This window comes from Macrotis lagotis, chromosome 4 (assembly GCF_037893015.1).
Source record: "Macrotis lagotis isolate mMagLag1 chromosome 4, bilby.v1.9.chrom.fasta, whole genome shotgun sequence".
NCBI lineage: Eukaryota > Metazoa > Chordata > Mammalia > Peramelemorphia > Peramelidae > Macrotis > Macrotis lagotis.
Genome location: NC_133661.1, coordinates 104936989 through 104947434, shown reverse-complemented (window position 1 = coordinate 104947434; position 10446 = coordinate 104936989). Strand labels below are relative to the sequence as shown.

The window sequence follows — 10446 nt, the reverse complement described above, 5'->3', positions numbered from 1 at the left end:
AGTCAGGAGTACCTGAGTTCAAATCCGACCTCAGACACTTAATAATTACCTAGCTGTGTGGCCTTGGGCAAGCCACTTAACCCCATTGCCTTGCAAAAACATAAAAAAAAATCATTGACAAACTTGTGAAGTTGGCAAAGTTTGTCATTAATACATTAATACATTAATATCAGCTTCCTTTCCTTTTTATCTTTTGGTCCCCTTTTTCTGGTGGTCCTGTCCTACCAATACTCAACGTCCTTCTACTCTATAACCCAGTCACTTTTAGTACAAGAGGTCTAGAATGGGTCATTTATACTTGTCCTCATGTAACTCCAGAAGGACAATCCAAGGCCCTCTCTCCCCAACATAAGCCTCTGTTGTGGAACATGGGGGAAATAATCTGGCTATAGTTATGGCTAATAAAGCCCTATTCCTGAATTAACTTGAGACAGAAAAGTATGTTTCCTGTTATCAACGACTTCTTTTAGGACCTGGAGTCCACCTTTAGCAAACAGATGTCTACCTAGCAGAATATCTCTTGACTTTCCTGTGGATCACCAACCCCTCACCCTCTACCATCCATATGACTTTCAAATGTATATTTTATATTTCCCAAACATTTGACATGGTATTTGATGTTGTTGCTTTGTAGTAACCTAACTTTTTCTTATCGCTATTCTTCCTTCCCTATGGATCCTACATCTTGTCTATCTCTGCTGATAAAGTTTCTTACAAGGAAGTACCTATTAAATTGCTTCTTTTTGCTAATACATGTGCAAACATATGCCCAATTACCATCATTGATTCATTCTGCAAAAACACAGTGTTAGGCAAAGCAATCTAACAAAAAAAAAAAAACACTTGGTTCCATAGGATCAATACTATAAATGCATGACCAGTCAAACATTCCATTAAGGTTTTGTAATGTGACATCTGTCTGGTTTTAATGTATTCATCAGGGTATTGGTCAGGGCAATGTTATGCTAAATATGTTTGTATCACTACTTCCTGTGTGACACTACTGACCCATATCAGAGGGGCTTGGGCTCTGTATTTTCTTTCCAGGAATGGATTTGGGTCTACATTCATCTAGACACACTCTCTTGACCTGTCTTCTTTCTGATCAGAGACTGCATTTTTGAGATTCTTGACCTAGGTTAGAGGTGTAGTCTCTAACTGGAGAACAGAAAAAACTAATTTTAAACCTGTTTAGATATTGAACACACATCCCTGACCTCCTAAGAACTCTGCTCAATAAATAGTTGTAGAACTGTCATGTGGAAGGGGAACAATGAATTTGTTCTGGTTGGCCCCAACAGTATAACTAGGAACAGTAGATGGAAGTAGCAAAAAGGTAGATTTTGGCTTGATATGAGACCAAAAACAACAACAAAAAGAAAATAAAAAACAAAGAGAGCCATACAAAAATGAAATAGTCTGCCTCAGAAGTTAATAGGCTTATTCTTATTAGAAATCTTTAAGCCAAGTTTGAATGACTATAGGAAATTTGTTGATGAAATTCCTATTAAAGTTTGGTTTAGACTTGGTGGCTTTTGCAATCTCTTCCAGTTCTGTTATTCTTTGAAATTTCATTGACAGATTGGAGGCCTATAAAAAGGGAAGTCTTGTGAATTTTCCTTCCCTGAGGAATAAGGTTAGGGGAAAGCAAAGGAATGATGATTTCCCTCTCCCATTGCCCATTTCTTCACTTTGTCTCTCAATTCATTTAGAAAGAAACAAGATATATACATATATATATATATATATATGAGGAGGAGAGATGGGAGGGAGGGAAGAAGAAAGAAAAAAATTGGAACTCCAATCATTAAAAAAATTAATACTGAAAACTATATTGATGTGGAATTGGAAAAAATAAAATACTATTTACAAAAAAGACAAAAGTTAAAGAAAAAAAAGAAAGAAGGAAAGTAAAAGAGATGGCTGTGTGAGATTTATTAAGATCCTCCAAAGAAGAAATAGATTATCCCTTCCCAAAGTCAGAAGATCCTTCAAGATAACATGGTAGAGTGACTTAAGACTCAGAAATCCTTTTTAAATGTTATTTTATTTTTTGCCAATTACATGCAAAGATAGTTTTCAACATTCATCTTTTTGTAAGATATTCTTTCTACATCTCTTCCCTTCTACCTCCCCATGCCAGCAAGTAATCAGATAAAGGGTACCATTTATAACCATGTTCAACATATTTCCATCTTAGTCATGTTGTGAAAGAAGAATCAAAACTAAAGGGGAAAAAACACCTCAGAAAGAAAAAAATGCATAGCACAAGTTTTTTTTAAAAAAGGCTTTATTTTGAATTTTACAATTTTTCCCCTAATCTCACTTCCCTCCCCCATCCCCCACAGAAGGCAGCCTGTTAGTCTTTACATTGTTTCCATGGTATACATTGATGTAAGTTGAATGTGATGAGAGAGAAACCATAACCTTAAAGAAGAAACATAAAGTATGAGATAACAAAATTATATAATAAGATAATGGTTTGGTTTTTTTTTAAATTAAAGGTAATAGTTTTTGGTCTTTGTTCAAACTCCACAATTCTTTCTCTAGATGCAAATGGTATTTTCCATCGCAGATACCCCAAAATTGGGCCCAATTGGTGCATTGATGGAATGAGCAAGTCCATTAAGGTTGACCATCACCCCCATATAGTACAAGTTTTAAAAATCAAAAATAGTATACTTTTCTGGTCTGTATTCAGACCCCTCAGTTTTTTCACTCTGGATGTGAGTGGTATTTTCCATCACAAATCCCTTAGACTTGAGGAGTCCTGGGTTCTAATAACTTTGTACCTAACACATTTAATTTTTTTACCTGTTTCCTTAGCTATAAATTTAAGGGAGTTGGAATATACACTCTCTATGGCTTTCAGCTCTAAAATTCCATGAAATGCTACCTGTTGCTTCAATGGTGTAGTTGAGAAAAATCCTTTTTATTGTTTTGGTAGCTCTTAGAATTTCCTGTCCCTTTACATCTGTTGGAGCTACATTCCCCACAAGAAAGAGGATACCCAGGCAAATAGACAGCATGTTAAAGAACAATCCATCAGCCTCACCTTCTGTTTAATATGCTTCTAAACTCAAAGAAGCAGCTGCGAAACCTATCAAGCTAAAAGGAGACACTTCCTGGGTAACTCCCACAGGCTGCTAATCTGCCTGTAAAAGTGTTTGCTCCTGTGACCTATTGCTCAGACATTTTTGACAAACTTTCCTTCCAGCTCACTGGGAACCTGGACTGCAAGACCCATTCTTCAAGCCAAAGAATCAGACCTAGAGGGGAAGTCACACAGAGGAGAGAGAGCTGCCTCTCCTGGGGCTACCATGGTCTGCTTTGTCTCTCAGTCAAAAAAAACACAGCTGGCCCAGATCACAGACTAGCCTTAGAAACAAGGTGGAGGACAAAGCAAAGGTGTACATCATATTGCCAAATGTGTGTGTGTAGAAATATGTTCTCTTTTAAGTGCTGCCAGGGATGATGTGAAAGTGAGGAGAACTTCTAAATGGTCCCAAATATCAAAGCAAAGAAAACCACTGAAAGGTTTGTGGATGGATTTTTTTTTTACTGTACCAGATAGAGTATAGCTAAAGGAAGAAACAGTCATCTTAGAAGAAAGAGGGGTAGGGATATTGAGGGTATGGTTGCCTCTGGAGAAAAAAACAAGGTGGTCCATGTAGGAGGGATAGATCATATATCTTCACTAAGGACCCTCTGAAAGGCAGGGCTTTGGAAAGATGTAAAGAAAACTTGGACAATTCTGGAGTCTACAATATAATCTGCCAATTCTGTTTTAATGGCAGAAAAGTGATACAGTAGAACCAGAGAGTTTAAAGGCTCAGATTCTTATTATCTGAAGGATCCTGGATAGGGACTCTGAGCATCAATTTCCTCATCTATAAAATGGGAATTAAAATAGCACCTACCTTCTCAGGCGTGTTGTGAGGATTAAATGAGATAATATTTGTAAAGCACTTCTAAAACCTTAAAAACACTATATAAATACTGACTATTGATATTATGCATAGAAATAAGAAGGTGGCATTGAAATATTATGGGCACAGTCTATCCCCTCAACTTAACTATATCCCTTGAAAAGGGAAAAGTTTGTAATTGAGAATACCATCTGTATCCAGAGAAAGAATTGTGGAGTTTGAACAAAGAACAAAGACTATTACCTTTAATTTATGGTGTTTTTTTAAAGGTTTTTTTTTACAAGGCAATGGGCTTAAGTGGCTTGCCCAAGGCCACACAGCTAGGTAATCATTAAGTGTCTGAGGTCAGATTTGAACTCATGTACATCCTGACTCCAGGGCCATTGCTCTATCCACTGTGCCACCTATTACCTTTAATTTAAAAAAAAACAAGCAAACTGTTATCTTATTATGTAATTTTGTTATCTCTTATATTTTATTTTTCTTCCTTAACAATATGATTTCTTTCTCCTCACATTCAACTTAGATCAGTGTATACCATGGAAACAATGTAAAGACTAACAGACTGCTTTCTGTGGGGGTGGTGGGAGGGAAGTGAGATTAGGGGGAAAATTGTAAAATTCAAAATAAATAAATAAATTTTTTAAAAAAGAAAAGGGAGAAGTTTTAATTGAGTTTCATATGCAAGTCTTATAGGATATGTAAATTAGGAAGTTTTGCTGTTTTTAAAAAAAGGAAGCAGACAATAAATTTTGATGAATTCAGATCATTGGATAATTTGAGTTAAGGTTACTGAATGGAAGAGGGGATGGTTAGCTGTTGTCTTGAGCCTACTCTTGTTTGTTGTCTCAGAGTTAATGATAAAACTGTGAGCAGGGATTGTTTTTTTTTTTTTTGTAGAGAATTGTATTATCTTCTCAACCCCTACTACAGTGATGGCCCATAGCAGACACAATAAATACTTTTTACTTGACAACTGAATGTGCCAGGGCCACTCTCTGCTCACCCAAGGTTAGAACCTGGGATTAGTGATTATTTCAAAATTCAGCCCCCCATCATATCCTCCACCACCAAGAAAACTGATCTGACATCACATTGACCAATCCACAAGGTATAGTTTAGATATTCTTTTGCAGTCTTTATTCCTGTACAGAAATACATTAAAAGAAGCAGAGAAAGTCTAGAACTGACCCCCTCTATAGAGGATTTACTAAAAGACATTGATGAGAATTTTGATAAGACATAATGGGTTGATGTCAGCACCATTAAAAGACTGTACCCTCAGGGACAGCTAGGTGGCGTAGTGGATAAAGCACTGGCCTTGGAGTCAGGAGTACCTGGGTTCAAATCCGGTCTCAGACACTTAACAATTACCTAGCTGTGTGGCCTTGGGCAAGCCACTTAACCCCATTTGCCTTGCAAAAACCTTAAAAAAAAAAAAAAAGACTGTACCCTCAAATAAGGGATCTTCAATCAAAGTACAGAAATATTCCATGAGAATAATAGTATAATCCTATGCAGCATGTCAAAGGAAAAGAATCAACAACAGGAAATTGAATTATTAATATTAAAATAGGAAATTAAGACAAAAACAGTGAACAATTCAAAAGATTCCAACTGACAGTGACAGATGGGAGCACCATGTATTGGCTAGAATAATTGTTCTATCACCTATGTAGTTAGGCTTCATTTAAAGGAAGAAAACCAAGAATAGAAGATGAATGCCCATATTTATGGAAGCAAAAAAAAGAAGCTAGGAAAGGAGTGGAGACAGAGGTAGGAGGAGATGGGATAGTGCAATGTCACAGGAGCTGAGGGGGTGTTGAGCAATAAAGTCACTGTCAAATGTTTGAAGGAAGCTGAAGAGAATAAGAGAAAAGGTTTTACTACTGTTAAATCTAAATGTGTTACCCTACATTTCTAAAAGCTTAGGCCCTTCACAGTATGGCTCTAACCTACCTTTCCAGGCTTAATCCCCTTCATGCCCTTTATTTGTTGTTTTTTTATTGCAAACTTAAGATCATTTAAAATGAGAGTAGAGAGTAGATAGGTTTGTTCATGAAATTGCAAATTTCTTTTACATACAATTTGTTTTTTCTTTTAAAGTATATAATAAATTCAACATGTCACTTTCAAGGCTGTTCTACTTATCTGTGACTTCTCCTGGACTTCTTTTCTGTACATTTTGAAAACATGTTTCAATCACCTTCTCTCTTTTTTTTTTAAGGGAGAGGTAGAACAACCCTATCCCTAGTTTTTCTCTCCCTTCCCATCTTCAAACCCCAAATTGAGAAAAATAAACAAAAACCTTTGTAACAAATTTGTACAAACAGCGATCAAATGGAAGAGACTGAGGATACCTAAGAGAGGATATATCAAAAAAAGGAGCATCTCTTGTTATACAACAAGAATAGTTAGAGGAGTAGAGGAGTGTTTCACCATCATTTAAAATAAGCAGAAAGGAGAATAAAAGAGGCACAGAAAAATTTTGATTTTCTGTAGAGGGGAATTGAAGTAGTTCATATTCAGTAGTCTAGATATTTGTTAAAATAGGGAATAAATTCATCAGCTAAGAGCAAGGTGAGTTAGGACCATGGTTTGGGGCTTGAAAGGAGTGGAAATAGAGACATTTGCCCTGATACTACAGGGGAAAAGGTAGGAGCTTTGACATTACCCAATTTCTTTCCCTCTCTGGGTCCTGCACTATTAATCAAACTGCAAATTTCAGCAAGTCTCCTAAATCAGTATTCCTTTTCCTGGGGTCAGTGGACAAAGGCTAGGAATGAGAGGAATAATATTTGGATTTCCAATTTGACCCCTCTTGCATGATGCCCCTTCTGCATGTACTGGCTCTAGACTCCTTTCACGGAGAGCATTACTAAGCCTCTTCTTTTAAAACAATAAATAAAACATGCTCCCTTCACTTCTTTTCTTCCTGCCCACTCAGCTAATTAAACCAAAGAGGTTTAGGCTTGTTTACCATCTCCTGAGTCATCTGCTGATGGCCACTTTCAGAGACAGAATAGGAGGGCAGGGCTTTCCCTATATCAGCTGTTCTCTTCTGCCACCTGCTTCCTCCTTCCTCCCCCTCCCCCCCAAACTACCCCCAGCACCCCAGACAAATTTAGATTTTTTTTTAAGAGACATCATGGTAAAGTTAAGAGGCAAGTATGGTATAGAGAAAAAAAAAGCTTATCAGAGTAAGAAGATGGGTGTTCCACCAAACTGAAATCTTCTAGTTGACCTTGGGACAAGTAACTTAATCTTTTCTGGCTTCTCTTTACTTTTCTATAAAATGAATTATTTATGAGGAAAGTACTTTTCAAACTTTCAAGGACCAAATAAAATGTGAGTTGCTTTTACCATTATCACCTGGAAAGTAGAAGCTAGCTATGTTCAGCATCTGTAAACTGCTAGTGTTGGTTCTGTTCCTAATTCCTGGTAGTGATTGCTGTCCTTCAGTATCGAAGAAGACCATGATTTCAGGAAAGTGATGTCTTGACTCATATAATTGATAAAATGATTTCTCTGAACCTCCCTTTCTTCATTTATAAAATGAAGGAGTCGGATTAAAATAAAGCTAAATGCTGCAGTGTTTGGTCTTGGCCTCCAAAAAAGAAATGTGGAAGTTTACTTTTCCATTTTTGGTAGAGAGGTGACAGAATACTATATACATTTTCAGACTTAGTTGGTATATGAGTTGGTTTCATTTGTTTTTCTTTGTTATTAGAGAACGTTCATTTGATAGTATGGGGAGTATAATATCTAGAAATGAATGTGATAGATGTACTTGCTTTGACAGCTCATATACTAAAATTGGAATGATACTGAGAAGATTAACATCAAGGATACTATGAAAATTTGTACAAGGATGATGTGAAAATTTGTGAAGCATTCCATATTTTTTTAAAAAGGGATCCATAAAAATTTTTAAACAAAAATTAAGGGGAAGGAGGACACCATTAGATGATGTTCTAAGGATCATTCCAGTTCTAATGCTCTTTAATTTTATATCACCCTAGGATTTCTGAAGCACATGGAAAAATTTTCTCTCCAGGGACCTCCCTCATTCCTATACATAGTATGCTTTCTGACCTCCAGACCCCTGCTTACATTGCTCTCTTTGGTGGAATCCCACTATTTCTCTAAGTCAATTCAAAGCCTACCATCCTTCAAGGTCCAATACATATTCTGCTCCCTCCTTGAAGTCTTTCCTAAATCTCTCTAATTCACAAGGATCTCTTCTTGAGTTTTGATAGTGCTCATCTCTATCACTCATTCAGCAATTATTTGCATTAATGTCTGGTGTTATTTTTACTTGCCTTATTTAAATCTAGTCTAATTTTTCATGTATTTAGTTTTGTATATTTAACTAATAAAGCCACCACCCTATATTAATCCCTGGATATCTCTCACTTGGACTATAGCAGTAATTTTGTAATTGGTATCTGTGCCTCAAGTCTTTCCCCTATACAGTACATTTTACATTCAACTGTCAAAATGATTTCCCTGAGGCATATGACTGACCATGTCACTACTCAACTCAATAAACTAAAAAGCTCACTCTGACTCTAGCATATACTGCCTCTGGGTTCCTAGGAAAGCCAATATTATAGCAACTTTCTAAGACTATAAGTTGAAGAAAAGGTGCCAACCTTTGCAAGTTGAGAGAATTTACTCACTCTACATTCCTTTATGTCAATGAAATCACAGCTCTTGTCCACATTTTTATCCTTATATTTAAAAAGGTTCATGTTGTCTTCCTTGATAGAATATAAGCTCATTGAGAGGAAGAAATTTTTCCATTCTTTGTCTTTATATCACCTTTGCTTAGCACAGTGACCAGAACATGAGGTATTTAATAAATGTTTATTAATTAGTTGATAAATCAATTGAGTTTGACAGTATGCAACCTCCACTCTGATAGCTCCCCCAAGCTTGGAAAGGAGGGAGATGTACTTTCTCTCTCTTAAAGAATCAAGTTTGATTGTTATCATTTCACAGTTTCAGTTTTGATTATTTTGTTGTCATTGTTTCCATTTACACCGTTGTCATCTTTGTATTTCTTTCCTGGTACTGCTTACTGCTTCAGTTCATGTAAGTTTTCTCATACTTCTCTTTATCCTTTAATTTCATTGTTTCTTGTGGTATGATAATAATAAGTTGATAGTAGGGCTATGAATTGGTCTGGCCATTCTGGAAAGTAATTTGGAATTATTTTAAAAATTCAATACAATTTCTATAATCTTTGACTCAAAGATTCTTCTGTTGGTCTTATATTCTAAGGAGGTGAATGATAAAAAAAAAAAGGTTCCCTTATCTACCTAAATATTTTTAGCAGTCCATTTGTATAGTTACAGTGACTGGAAATAAAATATTTTGCATTATAAGAAATGATTGAGATAAATACAGAGAACTGATGTCAATTGAAGTAAACAGAAGCAGAAAAACAATATACACAGTGAATACAATATAATAAATGGTAATAATAACAAAATAATCAAAACTGAAAACTGTGAAGTAATAATCACACTTGGCCCTTCAAAAGAAAGAAAGTGCATGTCCTTCCTTCTTTCCAAGGTTGGGGACCACAGAAGTATAAATGGAAATAATAACTATATCCAATCAATCAAAACTGAATGTTGTTAAATTATAAATACTAAGTTTGACCCCAAAGAAATATGAGAAGACATACCTCCCACCACCATTTCTTTTCAGAGGCAAGGGACTTTGAGTCTAATGTCAGACTTTCCCCCCATATGTTTCCTAGTTTTGCTAAACCACTTTTTCCTCATTTTTTTTGTTATAGCAAAGATAACCTTCAAGGAGCATCACATTAAGGGGATTTAGACTTTGTAAAAAACAAAAGTGATTAATAAAAATTATTTTAAAAAATAAACTCTAGAAGCTACCTGTTAGTTGAATAACTTATTGGTCTTTAGAATCATGTTTTAATCTAGCCTTCCAGGTTTATTATCCATTACTACCTCTCACACATTCTCAGTCTAGCCAAACTGGCCTCTTACTATTTGTCATAGAGGACACTACATACCTGATAAGAGTTCCATGCTTTTCTGAAAGCTATAAGTCATGCTAAGAACTCCCTCTTCATCACAGTCACTTTGAATCCCTAATTTCCTAAAGGAAAAACACCTTCATGCTGTTTCTTTTTCACATAACCTCAGCTATTTGTGTATTCCTTCCCCTTTACTTCCTACAATCTCCCCCCCCAAAAAAAACAAACAAAACATCTTCTATAAATTTTTATCTACACTTGGTGCATATTATCTGCTCATGTAGGATATAAACTCCATGAGGTCAAAACTGTTTCATTTTTTATAACAGATGCTTAATAAATTATTGATTGATTTACTGATAGACTGAAAACTCCCCTAAAGACAAGGATTGGATCTTATTCCTTTTTTTTGTAATCTCCAACAATCACAATTAGCATGAAATTCTGAATAATAGGAATGTGAAAATATCACAATTTTTTTAAAGCAATGAAGAATTGGTG

The 10446-nt window shown here is 35.7% G+C and overlaps 1 pseudogene; it reads left to right on the top strand.

The window, feature by feature from the left end:
* Window positions 1-7715: 7715 nt before the first annotated feature.
* LOC141523159 (U6 spliceosomal RNA) lies at window positions 7716-7835 on the top strand (annotated as a pseudogene).
* The last annotated feature ends 2611 nt before the right edge of the window (window positions 7836-10446 follow it).